The sequence below is a fragment of the Dipodomys merriami genome, unplaced genomic scaffold, assembly GCF_024711535.1.
Source record: "Dipodomys merriami isolate MVZ:Mamm:240054 unplaced genomic scaffold, mDipMer1.0.p SCAF_4, whole genome shotgun sequence".
In the NCBI taxonomy this organism is placed as follows: domain Eukaryota; kingdom Metazoa; phylum Chordata; class Mammalia; order Rodentia; family Heteromyidae; genus Dipodomys; species Dipodomys merriami.
Window position 1 is genome coordinate 44,579,759 of NW_027205603.1, and position 19,008 is coordinate 44,598,766.

Below are 19,008 nucleotides of genomic sequence, written 5' to 3' on the forward strand. Positions count from 1 at the left end.
CCAGTTTAGGAAGGAGCTAAGATGTAATAGCATTACCTAGCACATATCAATGAAGACACCAAAGTTCATTGCTATAGTAGGTGATCATTGTGTGTTAATAGTTATGAAGTACTTGGAAGACTACTTTACCTCCAATAGCTCCCTTGTCAGTCTGATAATGTCTTAGTTCAAAATGTACATACTAAGTTCTTTTAGCTTGGAGTTGTACTATCTAATGAATCCTGATTTTAGCCTTATCAATCATGAATACTGAAGTAAAATTAAGTTTATCTTGCTTTTTCATGAAAGCAGGTGTGAAGAAAAACCAAAAATATGAAGATTCCAGATACTGGACATTCTGTAGAGGAGGAAGAGGTTACTAAGAAAGAAGACAGGAGGAATTTATCAAGACAGATATTAGAGATATGAAAAACACTTTCTGGAGGTTTTAAATTTGTTTTTTCTTTATCTTTTGATATATTTCCATAGACAACATTGTTTATAATCTAGGAACAGTAGGAAACATATACTCAGAAAGACACAATCTGTTCTGCTTTACATTTACCTTAAAAAGTCAGTTGTTCCAATACAATTTTTGATACAGTAGAGGAAAAATTCAGCATAATGTGAATTTCTTGTTTTTTTAATGCCTAATTTTGTCCTTAAAAAATTGCTAGGAACAGGGACCAATGGCTCACGTCTATAATCTTAGCTACACAGGAAGCTGCATCATGGTACAAAGGCTGTCAGGACAGAAAAGTCTATGAGACTCTTATCTTTAAATAGCCACAAAAAAGGCAGAAATGGAGCTAGGGGTCAAGTAGTAGCATGATAGCTTTGAGCACGAAAGCTCAGGGACAGTACCCAGTTCCTGAGTGCAAACCCCAGATTGACACAAAACATAAACCAAAAAAAATCAGTAGTCAATGCAAAAAACCTCACCCAGCTAAATGGAACTGTGTAAAAATGTGAGTGTGTGTGCACACATGTGCACATACATGCACACACACACAATCCACAGTGAATAATTACCATGGATAATCACTGTTGTCAGCCACATCCATCTGCATCTGTTGTTGCACATTTCCTTCTGATTTCCCTCCTCCCCAGATGCTCTTATAAGCACACTTCAAGTCTTCTTCATGATTGTATGTAATATTGTTTTCTAGGATTCACATTACCTTTTTTGTTTTAAGCCTCATCTTAATTTATGTATATATTTTTATTGTAAAGATGGTGTATAGAGGGGTTACAGTTACATGAGTAAGGTAATGAGTACATTTCTTGTCGAGCATTGTTACCCCCTCCTTTGTTTTTTTCCTACTATCTCTTCCCTCTCCCTCTTCTCCCTACTGTCCCCCCCACCCCAACATTGTCAAGTTCATTTCCAACATAGTGTCTGTGAGTCTCATTGTTGCAATGGGTCAAGGACACATTACTTATTAAACATTTAGCATTGTAATGCTGTTACCCTTTTATTCATTTTTTTCAAATATTTCACTGCTTGAATGTTTGTGTCTATTTTCCTAATTAGCCCTATGAGGTTTTGTTTTGTTTTATTTGCCACTTTGCATGACATAGTGATCTTTAGGAATCTGTGGGTCCTGTTAGAACAGAAACAATACTTTAACCTTTATTGTGTAATTGTGACCTTTCTAGGGCATGTGTGTGTGTCATCTCATGTCTCCGAAGGCATGGCAGATAATTATTTGAAGATCTTCTTTTCACAGTTGTTTAGCAGGGTTAGCAGATTTCTCCCAAGGAAGAAGGGCTAACCAAGAATCAAATGATACTTTTTAGAAGGGTATATGAAGGATGGTCTAAAAGGAAGATGCTCACTTGACTCTGCAGATTGTTATCTCATGTCTTGTTCTAATTTCCAGCGTCCAGATAATGAGGATCTCAACTTGGCACGCACGCACACACACACACACACACACACACACACACACACACACACACACACACACACACAATGCTGTTTCATTATCATATATAGCAAATATCCGGAGGTAATGGAACTTACAGTTAATCTAACAGGCCTAGCCCTGAACATATGCTCCCTGAACATACGCTCCCTTAGTGTTTAATAACATCTTAATAGAGCCCCACTGTATATAAGGCCTTGTCCTGATGAAAATACAGTTTCTTTTTTTATATTTATAAAGTTCTCTGTGTCTATCTTCCAATAGTATTTATTCATTTATTTATTTATTATTGTCAAGGTGACGTACAGAGTACTACAGAGTAGTAGTGCTTGGTTAGCCCTACTCACCAGCACCGAGTTGTTTGTTAAACATTTACTAGCACTCCATTTGTTATCATAGTTACAGTTAATCTTCAATTACATATTTTCTTACTTAATCAAGTTTCCATAATTATTAATACAGGTACAAAGATGTGACAACATAAAAGGTAAGTAGGAAATGGCGCTGTGGCTCCAGTGGTAGAATGCTTTACTTATGCTGAAGAGCTGAAGGACAGCGCCCAGGCCCAGAGTTCAAGCTCCACAACTAAGCCCCCCACCCAAAAAACAAAAAACAAAACAAAACAAAAAAACAACCAAAAAAGTAAGTAAAGCATAGAACTTCTGGATTTTTCCCCTATTCTAGTCCAAATCAAAAAGGTCTTCAATCTCACACTCTTAGGGAAATGTCTATTTCATTTATATAATTAGCAGCTGTTCATCAAACTGTCATTCCATAACAAAGTTCCATTAACAAAGTATCTTTAGGTAGTTGTATGAGTTCTAACCAGAGACTTGACTTTATTCATATTGACTTGACACACAAAAATATAAAAGCTAGACTTTAGATCTGTTCTTAGTAACTCCCCTATGTAAGTTTCTGCAGTTGTTAGATTCCTTAACAGCATGCCATTACTTTAGTAAAAAGGACAAAGATGATATAAAGAGACATACCTTTATAAACCTTATTCTAAATGAAATGAAGGCATTCTGTTCTTTACTTTCCTGTAACAAAGCATCACAAATTGAATGATTTAAGCAATTGAAATTTGTCATCCCACAGTTGTGGAGCCTGGAAGTCTTAGGACAAGGTATCGTCAGTGTTAGCTCCTTTTGGAGGGAATGAAGGACAATTTTCTATATGCCCTTCTCCTAGCATAGGTGGTTTGTTGACATGCTTAAAATTCCTTGCCTTCTGCTATATCACTGTGATTCTGTCTTCATCTTCACCTGACATTCTTTTATCTGTGTCTCTGTGTTCAAATTTCCTCTTTTTGTAAGGACATCAGTCATTAGATGAGGGCTCACCCTAATGACTTCATTTTAACTTATTGCATCTATAAAGACTCCGTTTCCAAATAAAATCAAATTCTGAGATAATCAGTGTTCAGGACTTCTACCTATCTTTTTCGTAGAGGAGCATAATTCAACTTTTAACATTGTGATTAAATTACTAAAATATATATACAAATTGCTTTTCAAACCAAATTAGTTTGACCAAGTATTGCATTCATTATGCCCACTAATTTGTATATTACTCCTAATATCTCATAGGATATTTCCATCCATCCTGTTTTTCAGGCTTGGGCCTGTATCTCCTTTGTGGAAATACAACATTAGTTTTATAGCAAGTGGCAGCTATTTCAGCCTATTGCTTTTTATTTTCATTTTATATTGTCTACAGGTCTACATCAATTTTTGCATTTTTAAGAGATTGAAAAAGACTCTAGACAAAAACATTTCATAGATTATGAAGTTACATGAAATTCAAATTTCACTGTCAATAAATAAAGCTTTATTGGCAACCAGCCACACTTATTTGCATCTTATTTCTGTCTGCTTTCCACCTGCACAGGCACCAGTGAACAATTGGAAAAGAGTTCATTTAGTTTGCAGAAGCTGAAGTACTGACTCTGTCAAATAAAGTTTGCTGACCGATAGTTCAGAATGCTAGTTTTAATTTTGCAAACTGTACCTCACTCACAAGTCACTGTCACTACTCCTGAATGACAAAGCAACAGATAAGCATGCTGCTGCTAGTCTTCCTGCTGTGTGGGGCTGTCTTCATTCATAAATATTGGCATCCTCATAATTTGGTCTAATCTGTTACTTTGAGAAGAATCAGGCAGCTAATTAGTAAGCATTTAATTAGAAAGCTGCACTAGAGCTGTTAATAGTCATGCTTAATAGTCCATTGACCCAATTAACTGCCGAGATCAAAGGTGTGTTCATGACTACCTGCAGTCTCCACCCATGGCAATATTTTATTTTCATTTGGTAAACACAACCTCCATCTGTCACTTTTATCTTGGAGTATTCTGTCTCACTTAAATGCAGTCAGTTTGCATTTAGTCCTTTAAAAAAATAAGTTACGTTTTCTATAACTGCCAAAACCAATCACCACTTTACTATCTCAGAGAGTTATAGGTTGGGAGTGCAGTGGAATTGATGAGACCTAGGTCTTACAAGTAGAAGTCACAATGTTGACAAGACCACATCACACTTGCTGGAAACTGTGGGGAGGAATTAATTTCGTTGCTCTCTTGGACGTGGGCAGGAATCAATTCCTTGTGCACGTTGGGCTGAGGTTTCTGCTCTTGTGCTGGCCCTTCTCTGAAGCCTCTCTTAAAGCTTCCTGCTTTCCCTTTCCTCTTCCATCTTCAAATCACCAATAGCACATCAAATTCTTTACAAGCTTTGAAGCGGTCTTACCTTTCCTCTGCCTCTAAATGGAGGAAATTGACTCCTTTTAAGAGCTCGTATGACCAGGTTGGTTCCTTTCTACTAATACAGGATAGTCTCCTTATTTACAATTCAGATTCTACATCACAAAGTCCCATGTGCCATGTAATTTAACCTATTCAGAATCCCAGAAGGATGTGACTTCACTGCTCTGGCTGATGTACCTCCTGTGGATTCTGTCTTTCTACCCTGAGCAACTGTGTCTTTGTGTTCTTCTTGGAGTTCCTGGGAGATCAGCATTTGGCCTTGGAGACTGAGCTCTCTTTCCTACATTGGGAAGCCCATATTTGTAGGGAGTCTTTTTTTTACTTCAGTCATAATTTAAAAGTTAGCTTTTCATCTGCACATCACATTATTCCTACAGGACAAAATGAAACAGCTTAAATGACAATAACATGGAATATTTGTACTTATTCATTTCATAGTGCTCAGTTACAAAGCCACAGCATACATAAACTTTGATCTGAATATGGTCTGCTGGGTTTGTAGAGTGCAGAACTTGCTCAGCCTAGTTTGTAGTCCTACCAAAAGTTCATATGCATTCTGGTTTCCCTTACTTTTTTTTCTCCTAAAGTCAAAAGCCAGAATATCAGATTGGAAAATGTTGTTATTCTTTGAAGTTTAGGATACACCCATTTATTCATGACTGCTCAAATTCTGGGTAAATTGTCTTACTGCACAATCTGATATTTCTGGTTACCCATCCAAGTCTGATTGGTGTCCAGGTTTGAAAAAAAAAATTCTTGGACTTGATGCAAGTATGAGAAAATTTGGACCATTCTTGAGCTCAATTATAATTGCATTTAGGAAATGTTAGATAACTAATGACTGAAAGAGATTTTCTAGCAATGTAGGAGAGGAAATAATAATGAAGAACTGTACCTTTCTGTTTGCAGACTGTGATCATAGCACAAAAGCCCTCAGAGAGAGCAGAACCGCGCTCCCTAAACTCCAACATGCTCCTGAACATCTAAGGAATTTTTTTTCCACATTCTGCTTATTTGGGTCTGAGGTGAGGTCTATGATCACACATTTCTAACCACCTCCCACAAAAAATCATCTTTATAAGTCTATGGGAGCACATTTTGAATGTAAGAGTATACACTATAAACCAATTGAATTAATTTTCTTCAGAGCTTTTTCATGTTAATAACAATTTCTAGGTTAAATATATTCATATTGCCAGGAAAGTAACAAAGTAAAATAGCTTAGCATCACTTTTGTTTCTTGGTATGGGGATTCAAGTGTACTTTTAACTTTGCTTCACTCCCTCAGGAGGGGATGGACAAGTATGAAGTATGCCATTAGCCCTAATCAACTCAAATATAATTAAAAAGAATAATAAGTTTACAAGAGGATACATCAGGTTAAACTTTGAATCCAAATACAATTTTGATGACAGGGTTAGCATAAAGAACAGCATTTCTTTAAGATGTGTTAAGTATAATTGGAGAATGAGACAGTGTGGCTAATGAATTGTGTTGATAGGGAGAACATTCAGAACAAGGACTAAGTATTACTTTCCTCTTTCCTGTCTCAACATAGTTGCCCCCTTTCCTTCCCCCAGAGGCCACCTGCTATCATACTGGGAGCTTTTCTAGGCAGTGTGAATCTGAAATCTTATTTGTAGGTCTGGTCTGAATGTGCAAAGCATGATATTCTTACAGCTTTGGGCAAAACTTAGGCACATGATAATGCTTTGTGATGCTTGAAGATTTAGTAAGGGACTCCCCCTCCAAGGGTCAGTGCCTGTCAAAGCTTTGTGTGTGTGTGTGTGTGTGTGTGTGTGTGTGTGTGTGTGTGTGTGTGTGTTGGCAAGGCTGTACTCCAATAAACTTCCTCTTCTCTCTTTGGCAGTAAGCTTCAAAGGTAGACAGAAGCAACACCCAAATGGGAGGTTTCATGTCTTTCACCTGCAAAGATCAAAAGATTTGAAAGAGCTGTTAAAGCAATACAGTCCAATTTATGGGAGATTCTGAATCACCAAGATTAGGCTTCATTGCTGTCAAAATGAAGGAATTGTCTTCCCAGTGACTTCTCAATCTTGTCACTTAGCTGAGTTTGCCTGACAGGCAAGACCCCAAGGGAATACCATGTGCTCCTCCTAAGGAATATGGAACACGGAGTCAACTGATGAGTATTCCTGTCACTGCCACCAGCATCTGGTTATATGATAGTGGTCTTTTTATTCTTCAGGTTTTTATCCAGTCTTTACAGGTGGCCACCTGCTATTTTCACAGGATGGAGATATCGCACAAGTGCTGGTAAAGACATGGTAGAGTTTACCAATAAACAAGGATGCCCAAATGTCATCTAAAATATGAAATATAAAGGAGAAATGCTAATTTTGTGTCAACAAATAACTCCTTTATTTGGACCAGAATGTCTTCTCCATAGCCTGGTGGTCAACAGTATGAGATTTAGAGAGAAATGGTCAGTTTTCTGACACCAGACCTACTAAACCTAGTTGTGTGTTGCTTTGGGAAAACTTTGGTGCCTCAATTCCTTTATCTGAACTATGGTCATGGGTACATCTTGGAGTTTGCATAAGATCAAATAAGTTGACACATGTTCAGTGTTCATCATAGTGTCTAATATATAGTATTCATAGTCTGACACGATTGTTTACTGACTATTGGCTCCCAAGTAGAAAGTATTTTGGCAATCAGAGAACCTGGTGTTACATCAGGGAAATCATAAGATACAGGTTTCAATTTCTACTCTTGATATGGATTTTTACCAGTTTCATGGTATCTCTCCAACTGCTTCTCTATAAAGCAGGAGATATATAGTACCTTCCTTTCAAAATTATATTTAAGCTAAAAGAAAATTAGTGTAAAAGAGGTTGAAAATAAATTGTCACTCCAGAAGCAATGGTTACATCCAGATTATTAGCAAATATGTGCTGCTAAAAAGGTTACTAAATTAACTGATAGTGAGAAAAATAGCTTTTTTGTCTTAATTAGAAATCTGTTTGCAGACAAGTATCCATTATGAACTATGGATAGCATACACTTTTCCTCTAGTTCTAATTCTTTTTTATTAGATTATAATCATGACAGCAGCATTTATTGAATGCTTTACTTACTTGATCTCATCAATCTTCATCACACTCACAATAGTATGGTAGAAAATATTAGGATCCCTGCATTTTCAAAATACATAGCTGGGGTTGGGAAGGTGGCTCAGTGGTAGAGCGCTTGCCTTGCATGCATGAGGCCCTGGGTTCAATTCCTCAGCACCACATAAGCAAAAAGAAAAAAGCCGGAAGTGGCACTGTGGCTCAAGTGGTAGAGGGCTAGCCTTGAGCTGAAGAGCTGAGGGACAGTGCCCAGGCCCAGAGTTCAGGCCCCACAACCGGACCCCCCCCCCAAAAAAATACATAGCTAATTAGAGATTCAGTAACTTTCCCAAGATCACATAGCTATTCAGAAGCAGAAACAAGGATGTAATCTAGTTCAAGTAGTCACACAGACAGCATTGTTTGCGTATCATGTTTTTCCTCCTAGAATTCAGCTCTCTTGATTGGTCAGAGCAATTTTCATCATGAGAAATTACAGAAGTTTGAGATCTTAGTTTTAGTTCAATAGGAGAAACAAAATAGGCAATTGAAAAAGAACAGGAGCCATAAACACTTAGGCATAAGATCATTTTTGCCTGTGACATAACATAAGACTGAAGTACTGGGCTGGGAAGTTGGCTCAGTGGTAGAAGCACTTGCCTTGCATGCCTGAGGCCCTGGGTTCGATTCCTCAGCACCACATAAGCAAAAGGGAAAAAAAAGCCGGAAGTGGTTCTGTGGCTCAAGTGGTGGAGCGCTAGCCTTGAGCTGAAGAGCTGAGGGACAGTGCCCAGGCCCAGAGTTCAGGCCCCACGACCGGACCCAAAAAAAAAAAAAAAAAAAGACTGAAGTACTGTTTTATTCCAGTCTTGAAATATCTGCTCTGCACATCACTGGCAGCTCCATGCTTCCTTTTCCAAGGGAGGAAAAAGGAGTATGAAAATATGTGATGAGGAAAAAGTACCCTCAAATCTGGTCTGCCTTCTGGAAGACCAGATTTCTGGAAGGAAAGGAAGGAAGGAAAAAGGAAAGGAGGTGAAGAGGAAGAAAGGGAGAGAAGGAGGTGCTTAGGAGAAAGGGAGAGAATGGACAAACTGCAATGAAGAAAAATATTAAAAATAGAAGCGCAAAACAAATAGGCTATATGTTGCTGTTTCCTTTCTCCTCCTCTACAAACTCTGAGATTTGGCCAGCTTTACTTTCATGTTCTAATCTGCAAAATGGGAAAATACTAATAATGACAACTTCATATAACTGTAAAAACTGAGTGAGAAAATTAGTAAGTGCATGTCAACACTGATTCTACTCATAGTTCATTCACTATGAGTTGAATTAGCCCTGTTTTCAGGATAAATATGATCACTGGACAATGTATGGCACAATAAAACTCATTAATCTTTACAATTAATGCGTATTAATATAAAAAATTCTGCTAAGTTCCTGCCACTGTCATCTTTGATATATGTTAGAACATATTCTGTTATCCTCTGTTCTTGCATTTCATACTAGACTTTTAAAAGAAGAGTGAAACACTTATGGGTTTTTTTTCTGTACATGGATGGAAACTTGCAAAAGATTGGTAAATTACCATGAAACTACTATGTAATTGGATCTTTTGTTCTTGAATCCCCAAAAGCCATTTCTTCCAGGGACACAGGCTGCTGAGCTTCATAGATGTTGCTGATTCTCTTTGACCTTGCTCCCAGATAACTCCATAGTAATTTGCTACACAGCTTGACAAAATCCCTCTTGTAGAAGCTGAATTCTTCTGACTATTCATAATTGTATAGTATTCTTGTATAATGCAAACATGCATATTTTCAAACCAGACTTAAAATTATTACTGTCTAATATCTGCCTCTTAAAAATATACAAGCTCTGACATGATTTCAATCATTTCATTAACTTTTATAGGCAGGAAAAACTCAGGAACCATGGAATGTTATTGTCTCCCTTTTATGGTTGAAAGAATTCTATTGGGGGGGTACAGATGGCCTGCTAGGACACACAGTCTACAAGAGACTGAAACTTTTCTATTGACACTCCATCATTTCCCATCCCTAAATGGAAAACCTCCAAATAAAACCCCTTCTTGCCTACAAGAGGCTAACTGCATGCAGTGCCTTCCAGGAATACTTCAGAAAGTATTCAGTCCATCTCTCAACTTCATGTAGATCGTTAGGACCTTTGTAATTTTTATTATTATCTCTGAGACATTTCTGCTGTGCTCAACTCATCACCTAGACAGATTTTTTTCTCTTTAGCTCTAATGATGGCATGGGCGGAAAATATGAATTGATTTTTAACATTTTAGAAGTGTTTGTGTTCACAAATCCAATGTGATACTAAAAGAAGCTTCAGGAGAAGGTTGTGACCTTTGTGGCCAATTAATGCATCATATTCTAGCTTAGTCTTTCTTGAACTTGAGAGATTCCTGAGAGCTGTCCTGGGTCTGACCTAGGATGCCTGTTTGTGAGCTTGCTCTTCCAGTCACAGCAAAGGCACTGAATGAAGTATTGCATAAGTAGCACTACAGTTAAAGTTAGACCAGCCAGCAGTGTTGTGACTGGTTAGGACCTCCTCAACCTTTGGACGGAGAAACACATTTTCAATCCTCAAGTACTCATCTATTTCCAAATTAATATTGCACATTTTCTTTCCTTGGCTTTTTGACTTTCCTACCTTTGGCAGTTATTGTTTGTATCAGAGTTCCTTTAATCTGTCCTCTTTCCTAGCTTAAGAGCACGATAGACTACTGAATGCTCCCGGAGGGGATCATGCACTTTTCTATAAAGACCTGTGCAGGGTACTAAGGGAGACCATGACTTCCTCCAAGTTTAGCACCTCAGGCCTCACAATCACTGAGTCAAAAAGTTGTTTAGAATCTTTTCTACTGTTCTCTTTGGTTGCTAGGGAGCTTTGAAAAATGCAGGTGCTGGAGTTGCACTGTAGACTGGTTAACATAGAATTCCAAGAATGAGATGCTGGCATACGTTTATGGTTGAACCTCTCCAGGCTAATCTACTATGTAGTTTTCAATTATTAAGAGATTTCCTATAACAAAGAAAATCAACTAAAGATAGAAGTGAGGGATGGAAACCCAAAAATCAAAACAGATAACTCAATGTCACTGAAAGGAGGGCTAGAACTAGAGAAGGTAGATAGGCATGTGAATAATTACATCGTGTCTCTTTACTATGTTGTCAAGAACTATCCATCCATGCATCCTCACATATATCTATTATTATAGTCCTCAGATGATATGGTACTGGTCCTGACCCATATGGGGACATTTTGGTTCCATTAAGATGTAAAGTTGAATTAATGCAGCAGTGATACATACTAGATTAGATACTATGTTGAAATGAACTATACAACTGATGCTGGAGGGGTAAAAACCAAGAGTGAATGAGGGGAGAGGTGACACTGTTCAAAAAGAAACCTATAAAACTATCACCCCTCTGTATATCATCTTTACCATAAAAATAAATTAATTTAAAATATCATGGTTTGTTAAATGCACAGTGATCATTCACACTTCTTGCCACTTTTGCTTGCTAGTGTAATCTTATTTATATTAGTCTCTCCTCATAAGACAAAAACTCCTCCAATCATAGGATCAAGCCATCACCAATGCCACACCCTCTTCAGGAGCTAATTATGAGTTTGGGATGGACGAGTGAATAGACAGAAGGATCCCACCTAGTGGGAACCCCTTTTTTTGCTGTTTCTCATTATGCCTATTAGTAATCTTAGAGTAGGGCATGTAATAAAGACAAAATTACCCAAGTCCAAAAAAAAATTTTAAAAAAGACATATAAAATTACCCAAATCCCATTTACCAAGTGATATCATTTAGAAAATTCTCCTTTCCATGTATAATGACAGTAGTACATAATTCAGGGATGTTGAAGAATGTTGATTTAAAATACAAAAGAAAAAATAACTTAAACTTCTTTTTAATATAATTTTCTTGGTATTACTAAGGTGCTGCCCCGAAGGGTGATGGTTTTGTAAGTCAGGTAGCAAGTACCTTTCTATTTGGGGGTTAAAGTCACCTCTTCTTCACTTTCTGACAGGTTCCCTCTCCCATCCCTGCCTAGAAGTTACATATGTCGTTTACTAAAATTCATTTTAAGTTCTATAAAATTATATTTCAGGTGGAAAAACATAAGAAAGCCTATAAAATAACTCCTAAAATAAAAATATATTAGTAAATAAGAGTTTAATTATAGTTTATAAACTACTAATGTATATATTATATATTATCAATTTCTCTTCATGATTTTAATGAAAAACTAAACCAAAGGGGTGTGTGTGTGTGTGTGTGTGGAGAGTGAGAGAAAGAGAGAGAGAGAGAGAGAGAGAGAGAGAGAGAGAGAGAGAGAGAGAGAGAGAGAGAGGTGGAGAAAGGGAGAGGGAGAAAGAGAGTCAGAGTTCTGGGGCTTGAACTCAGGGCCTGAGTGCTGTCCATGAGCTAGTACTCTACTGTTTGTGCCACAGCTCCACTTCTGGCTTAGTTGGAGATAAAAATTTCACAGACTTTCCTAGCCAGGCTGGCTTTGAATCATGATCCTCAGATCTCAGTCTCCTGTGCAACTAGGATTACAGGTGTGAACCATCAGTGTCCAGGTGAACCAAAGATTTTTAAGTGATAAAATTAATTCAAGTTTGTAAATGCTGTAAGACTGGTCTTAAAAGGTATAAAAGTAGAAGAAACTGCACTTCAGTTCCCTCTCCAGCCTAATCCTGTGAAATAGAATAGCAAGTACTTACTCTGCACATGTCCTTATGTTAGGATGATAGGTGGGTATGGGTAGAGGAGTTTCGTATAGAGATAACAAGGATTTGTAAAGGGAAGTGGAAGTATAGGAGAGCAAGCCCCAACTAATTATAACTAATTATACCACTGCGACCTTCTCCTTAATTCCCTCTTCACTATGCAGTAAACATGCCTATTTAGTAAGAGTTCCAATGAATCAAAGTGTCATATCTATGCTTTAATTCAGAGATGAATATTTTAGCAGTAATAGTTCTACTAGCAACAATAGACTTGATTACTCCCTACCCGTAGATGTATTTATTTCCTTGAATCCATTTAACCTTCTAGTTTCTAGTATAAACTTATCTTGCTGTAGCTATCCAGGAGAGTTACATCAAGGTCATGTAACTGATTTTTTTCCTTTGTTTTTTCTTTTTTAACTGTCCTAGGGAACAAACCCAGGGCTCTGCAGTGCTAGGCAAGGTTTCTTTTCCATCCCCAAATAGTTCATTCTTTGCTGTCTACTCCATACAGGAAGGGTATGATGTGTTTCTGTGTCAAACAGAAGGAATGGCCATTTTAGGTGGCCTAGCCTGTATTTTTTCCCGTGCTTAGTTACTCTCACATTGTTTTCAGTACTTTTAACCTTCATTTTTATATTATATATTAGGCACCAATGAAACTGGCTAGCTTTGACTGTCCTTAAATGGTTTGAATACTCTGAGTATGTGACGACTGAGCAGCAGAAGTTGGTGAGCAGAATGATAGCTTTTATTTTAACATTGCTTCTGACTGGCAGCATGACCAGAGGCAGGCTACTCACTAAAGATGAAGTTTTCCCATCTGTAAAGTGAATATGATCATCTGACTTTCCTCATGGAATAACCATGTGTATAAACAAAGTAATGTCTGCAAGTGCTTGAGAAAGCAAGTAGCTAGATTAGGGTTAAATAGTATTAGAGATAGCAAGGAGCAAGATCAGGGTTAAGTGTTACCTGTAGCATTAGGTTTTTTTTATATGAAGTTATGGCAGCTCTAAGGCAGAAACAGTCATTCAGAATTCTTAATGACTTATTAACCATGTCCTGTGTTCAAGTCTGTGCTAAGCTCAGGGTTTGAGTTGAAACTTTAAGTTTGAGAAATTAAGGTTTAGATAAATAAGTGAAAAAAAAGAATCTGTAATGTTCAATACAGTAGCCTCTACGTGGCTTTTGCATTCTTAAAATGTGGGTAATCTGGGCTGGCAAAGTGGCTCAGTGGTAGAGTACTTGCCTTGCATGCATGAGGCCCTGGATTCGATTCCTCAGCACTACATAAGCAGAAAAAGCTGGAAGTAGCACTGTGGCTCAAATGGTAGAGTGCTAGCCGTTTGTTCAAGAGCTGAGGGACAGTGCTCAGGGCCAGAGTTCAGGTCCCACAAGTGACAAAGAGAGAGAGAGAGAGAGAGAGAGAGAGAGAGAGAGAGAGAGAGAGAGAGAGAGAGAGAGAGAGAGAGAGAGAGAGAGAGAGAGAGAGAGAGAGAGAAAGAGAGAAAGATCAAATGTGGATAAACCAAATTGAGATGTGCTGGCATCTGATACTTGACACTGAATACATACAATTTTTTAAAAAACTCATTAACAGCTTTATCTTGATTATTTAACAGAAATATTTTGGAAGAAAAATGCTAAATGAAGTATATATTATAATTAATTTTATCTATTTCATTGTACTTTTGGAAATTACATATATAACTCATTATATTTCTATTCAACAACATGCTTTAGATGGCACAGTTCATAACTCAAAACATTGAGGAGAAGAATAACCGTCATAACTTAGAGTCTAGTAATGGGAAACAAAAGTACTCAGAGATCTCAATACCTTAGATGATTCATAACACCAAGAGCTTTAGGTTGCCTCTATCTTCTATATTTTGGAGCAGCAATTTAGGATGGCAGAGTTGCGATGAGAACTGTGATACACTGAAAATTCACCTAAACAACAGGGATTTTCCTATTCTGAGAATTTAGCAGAACACTGCTTATTTTCTGCAAAATCTTATATCAAAATAACAAAACATAAATAAAATAGCTTACTGCTGCTTGTGAAATTTAAGCACTTTCTTTGCTTAGAGAAGAAGTCTGTTGCAATGGTTTGTATAGTACAAATATTTTGTACTCTATTTTGTAGATATATTTTGTACAATGGTTTGTTGAAACAATATTCAATGTGAAATAAACCTGAGTGTAGGTAACTTCCAACTAAAAATAAGACACATTTTAAAGCTTTTAGCTTAGTCAAGAAGTAGCTATTTTAACTACACTGTTGGTGGGAGTGCAAACTTGTTCAACCACTCTGGAAAGCAGTATGGAGGTTCTTCAAAGACTAAATATAGAGCTCCCTCAAGTCCCAGCAATCCTGTCCTGGGCATTTACCCAAATGATCACAAGGCCATACTAAACCTACCAGCACAACCATGTTTATTGCAGCATTATATATCATAGCTAAAATATGGAACCAACCCAGATGCCCCTCAGTAGGTGAATGGATTAGGAAGAATGGATTAAGAATGGTATATATACACAATGGATTTCTATGCTTCCATCGGAAAGAATGATATTTCCCCATTCATAAGGAAATAGAAAGACCTGGAAAAAATTATATTAAGTGAAGTAAGCCAGACCCAAAGAAAAGTAGGTTGTTTAGTTTTCTTCATTTGCAGTAACTAGAATATGTCTATGATATTCTTAACAGAGGATCTCAATAACCCAATTGTTAAATGCTGTATAAAATGAAGCGTATCAACATGAATTCCAAGAATGGAAATGAGGTTCTAATTATGTATGTAGTTATTTCTTTTTCTCTCTCTCAGTTTTGTATACCTTGTGCTTGTATATAAGTTTATTCCATCCATAGAAAGGAAAGGGAATCACAGAAACAGCAGGACAAGGGATGAACTAATGACAATCACTTGACACTATGTTGGAAATGAACTTTACAACTTGGAGGAGAGGGGTGTTGGGAGGGGTAATCAGGAGAAAATGAGGGATGGGGCAATAGCGTTTAAAAACAAATGTACTCATTACCTTACTTATGTAACTGTAAACTCCCTGCTCATCATCTTTTCAATAAAGATAAAAAAGAAAAAAAGAAGTAGCTATTGTAATTGGGTGCCAGTGGCTTAAGCCTAGCTGCTCAAGAGGCTGATATCTGAAGACAGAAATTCAAAGACAGCCTGGGCAGGAAAGTCTGTGAGACTTTTGTCTCCAATTAACTACCAAAAAGCCAGAAATGTGGCTGTGGCCCCAATGACAGAGCACTTCCCTTGGGTAATAAAGCTAAGGGACAGTGCCCAGGCCTTGAGTTCAAGCCTAACAGTGGTGACAAAAATAAAACTTTAAGACAGATGACTTTAAGACAGATGAATTTTCAGCTAGTTAAGTAAAGAAAATGAAATTTCAAGTAATATACCAGACCTTTCTTTTCATTTTCATATATGCCAACTATGAAGTAGCTTTCAGTCTTGTAGGTGGAGACCATGCTTCCATGGGGTTTTCAGTGTTACACTGTATGTGATCCCTCCTGGTAACCTTTCCATACATAGCCAAAAATTACAAAATATCTAGTGTCTTCAAAGGGAAGGGTGGAAATGAGGAGGAGAGAAAAGAAATAGTCATTATTGAGCTTCTCCTCGAAGTGAAGCACTGTTCTAGGCAAGGCCCTGAAGAACTGTGGAGAGGGAAGATGGACCAAAGCTCTCAGGTATGCAATTTATGGTGTGCAGCTAGCAGTTTTCTGATCATCCCTGATACTAGTGAGCGTGTGGTACACCTCACATCCCGTATCAATATACAATTGATTGTATATTGAATGCCATAAATACCTAATGGGAAGTCCAAGACTTTTGCATATTCCACATTTATATTAGGTTTGGGGAGATTCGTGGATTTATTCATGGGCAACGGGAAATACAACTGATGGTCAGATTTGCCTTGTTCTAAACGAAGATTTATAGAGAAAATTTAAGCACTGTAGCTATTCTTGACGGGAACAATAAGCCTGAAGAACTGTGCAGAAATATAATTTGAACAAACTTTTCTTAAAGGTTCCTAGCAATTTGAAATATGCTTAAGAAGGCCAAAGCAAGGGAAATATCTGTTTCCTGTTAGTAGATAGTATTGCTTTGTAATATCTGAGGAAAAGTTTTTCTTCATTTTTTGAATTGATTGTGCAGTGAATAAATAAAGATAACATTATGATCTGCAGTCTAGATTTGTGCATAAATACTCTGTTCTTTGAAAGTGGATTTTGTGCTGTACACGAACCAATTGTTTTCATAATCTAAAAACAATAATTTATACCAGAAAAGTAATTACCCATGTGTATCGTAACTATGCCAACAACATTAAAATGCAATTATCAAAAACTCCTCTCATTCCCCCTCTTCAAATGAACACTGTCTGGAAATGAAGTCATGTTTTGTTGTTGCTGTTATTATTATTGTTCTGCTTTGAATTATGTTGCTTGATCATATTAACTAGTGACTTCTCTCCTATATTATTTAGTCCCTGTTTGGCCTGGAAAACAAGGGGTTGAAAATTTGTGCAATTTACAATGTAATGTGGTGGCATGATATACTGGAACTTAATAACAATGCTGTTGCTCCTGAGGAATCAGGATATGTTTTACCAAATTATGGCTGCCTTATTAGAAAGTCTACAATGCATTTTTCCATAGAATATTTATATACTGTCAGACAGATATCTTACTTACAGAACTCTAGTTACAAAATAGATAACTGTCACTTTAAATGCCATTTTAAATGTTTGTTGAGTGTTGTCGGCTTGAGTCCCAATTATATTACTCAAAACTCAGTTATGATCTGTTGAGTACTTTTCCATACCAAATACTCACTGAATTATTCATATACATTATCTCATTTAGAACTTGCAGAATCAGGTGAGCTGATTTCTCTTGATTTACAAATTAAAAAGGAAAAGATGTTTAAGAAATTAAATGGCTTGACCAAAAGAAATGAAAGTCAAGATTCAAACCTAGACTGGCTGGCTCCTAGGCCAGTGATTGGTTCATTGGTTCTTCTAATAAGCCAGGAGTCTATGCTGAATGATAGAATCTAGAATTAGCTTCTATCTAGATTGCAGTAGAGCAAAGCAAATAATGCCAGAGTTGCTGATATACATAGTTTTGGCATTAGAAAAATGACATTGGTCATCTCTGTGGAATGTAATTGTATTAAAGTTCCATGACACATGAGTGTTACTGAACACCCAGAAGTGCCTTTGATGGCCACATTTCGTTTGCAATGATCTAAAATAATAGAGCTCATCTCCTTTCTAACAGCTCTGTCCCATGGAGGCACAATTCAACCCCAGAACTTGGCATTTAAAATACTGAGCATGCACACTAGATCTTTGTCCCTTCACAGCAGTACAGGCTCCTCATTATGGGCCATGTGACTTAAGATTGTGACATGTAAATGTCAGGACATTTGTGGACTCTACATATCACAAACTGTTAGTTAGAAGTTGAATATTTTATGCTTTCAGGAGCATCATTTACACATACACATACAATGTTTATATACATACATGTCTATATATCACAGTTATCAGTTGAACATTAGCTAGTCATAGTATCAAAGTTGATGTTTTTCTGCATATCTATTAATCTATCTATAGCCTGATATGCATATACCAGAAATACTATGTCTACGTACATAAATACATATTTAAGTAGAAAACTATACTCATATATAATATGTATATATTAATACTATATTCCTTAAATATGTTAAACACATATATTAGGATGGCTATCTGAATTATTGAATTATACATTGTATTTTTGACTGACATTTAATGTTTTATACTTTATTATCTATATGTTATGAAAGGTCTATGGTTTACATTTTTTTCTAAAACTTTTACTTTTTCAAACAACTAAAGGACTAATTTAAAAAAACAAATATTGCAACGTTTTATTAGTTTTTTGATGAAGTCCAAAAGATAATACTCAGCAGAGGTTGTACTTCCTCCAAAACTGAATTAAAGACTACTTCTGGATTCATCTTTGAGTAGGAAGGAAATTGTGACACATGCTACCATGATGAACTTTGAGGTAATTGTGCTAAGGGAAATAAGCCAGACACAAAAGGACAAATACTGTGTAATTCCATTCTGTTTATATGGGATCCCTATAGGAGGCAAGATCATAGAGACAGAATGCAGAATGTAAGTTACAAAGAGCTGCAGACAAGAAATGAAGAGATAGACTTGGGTGAAGAAAAGGGCATTTGGGGACATGAAATTTTCCGGAAATAGTGGTGACAGTTGTACAACAGTGAATGTGGTCAGTACCACTGAATTATACACTTAAAAATAGTGAAACTGATCAGTTAAAAATGTTTCAGGTGACATTGGTCTAGATATTTTGTACTCATAATCTGACATGTTGAGTTGAAACTCCTTTGTACAACTAAATGTAATCTAAAAAAAC

The 19,008-nt window shown here is 36.8% G+C and overlaps 1 protein-coding gene across 1 annotated transcript in view; it reads left to right on the forward strand.

The window, feature by feature from the left end:
- Kcnb2 (potassium voltage-gated channel subfamily B member 2) overlaps positions 1-19,008 on the forward strand; it is a 406,617-nt gene that overhangs the window by 85,650 nt on the left and 301,959 nt on the right. The gene's annotated exons all lie outside the window — the stretch shown is intronic.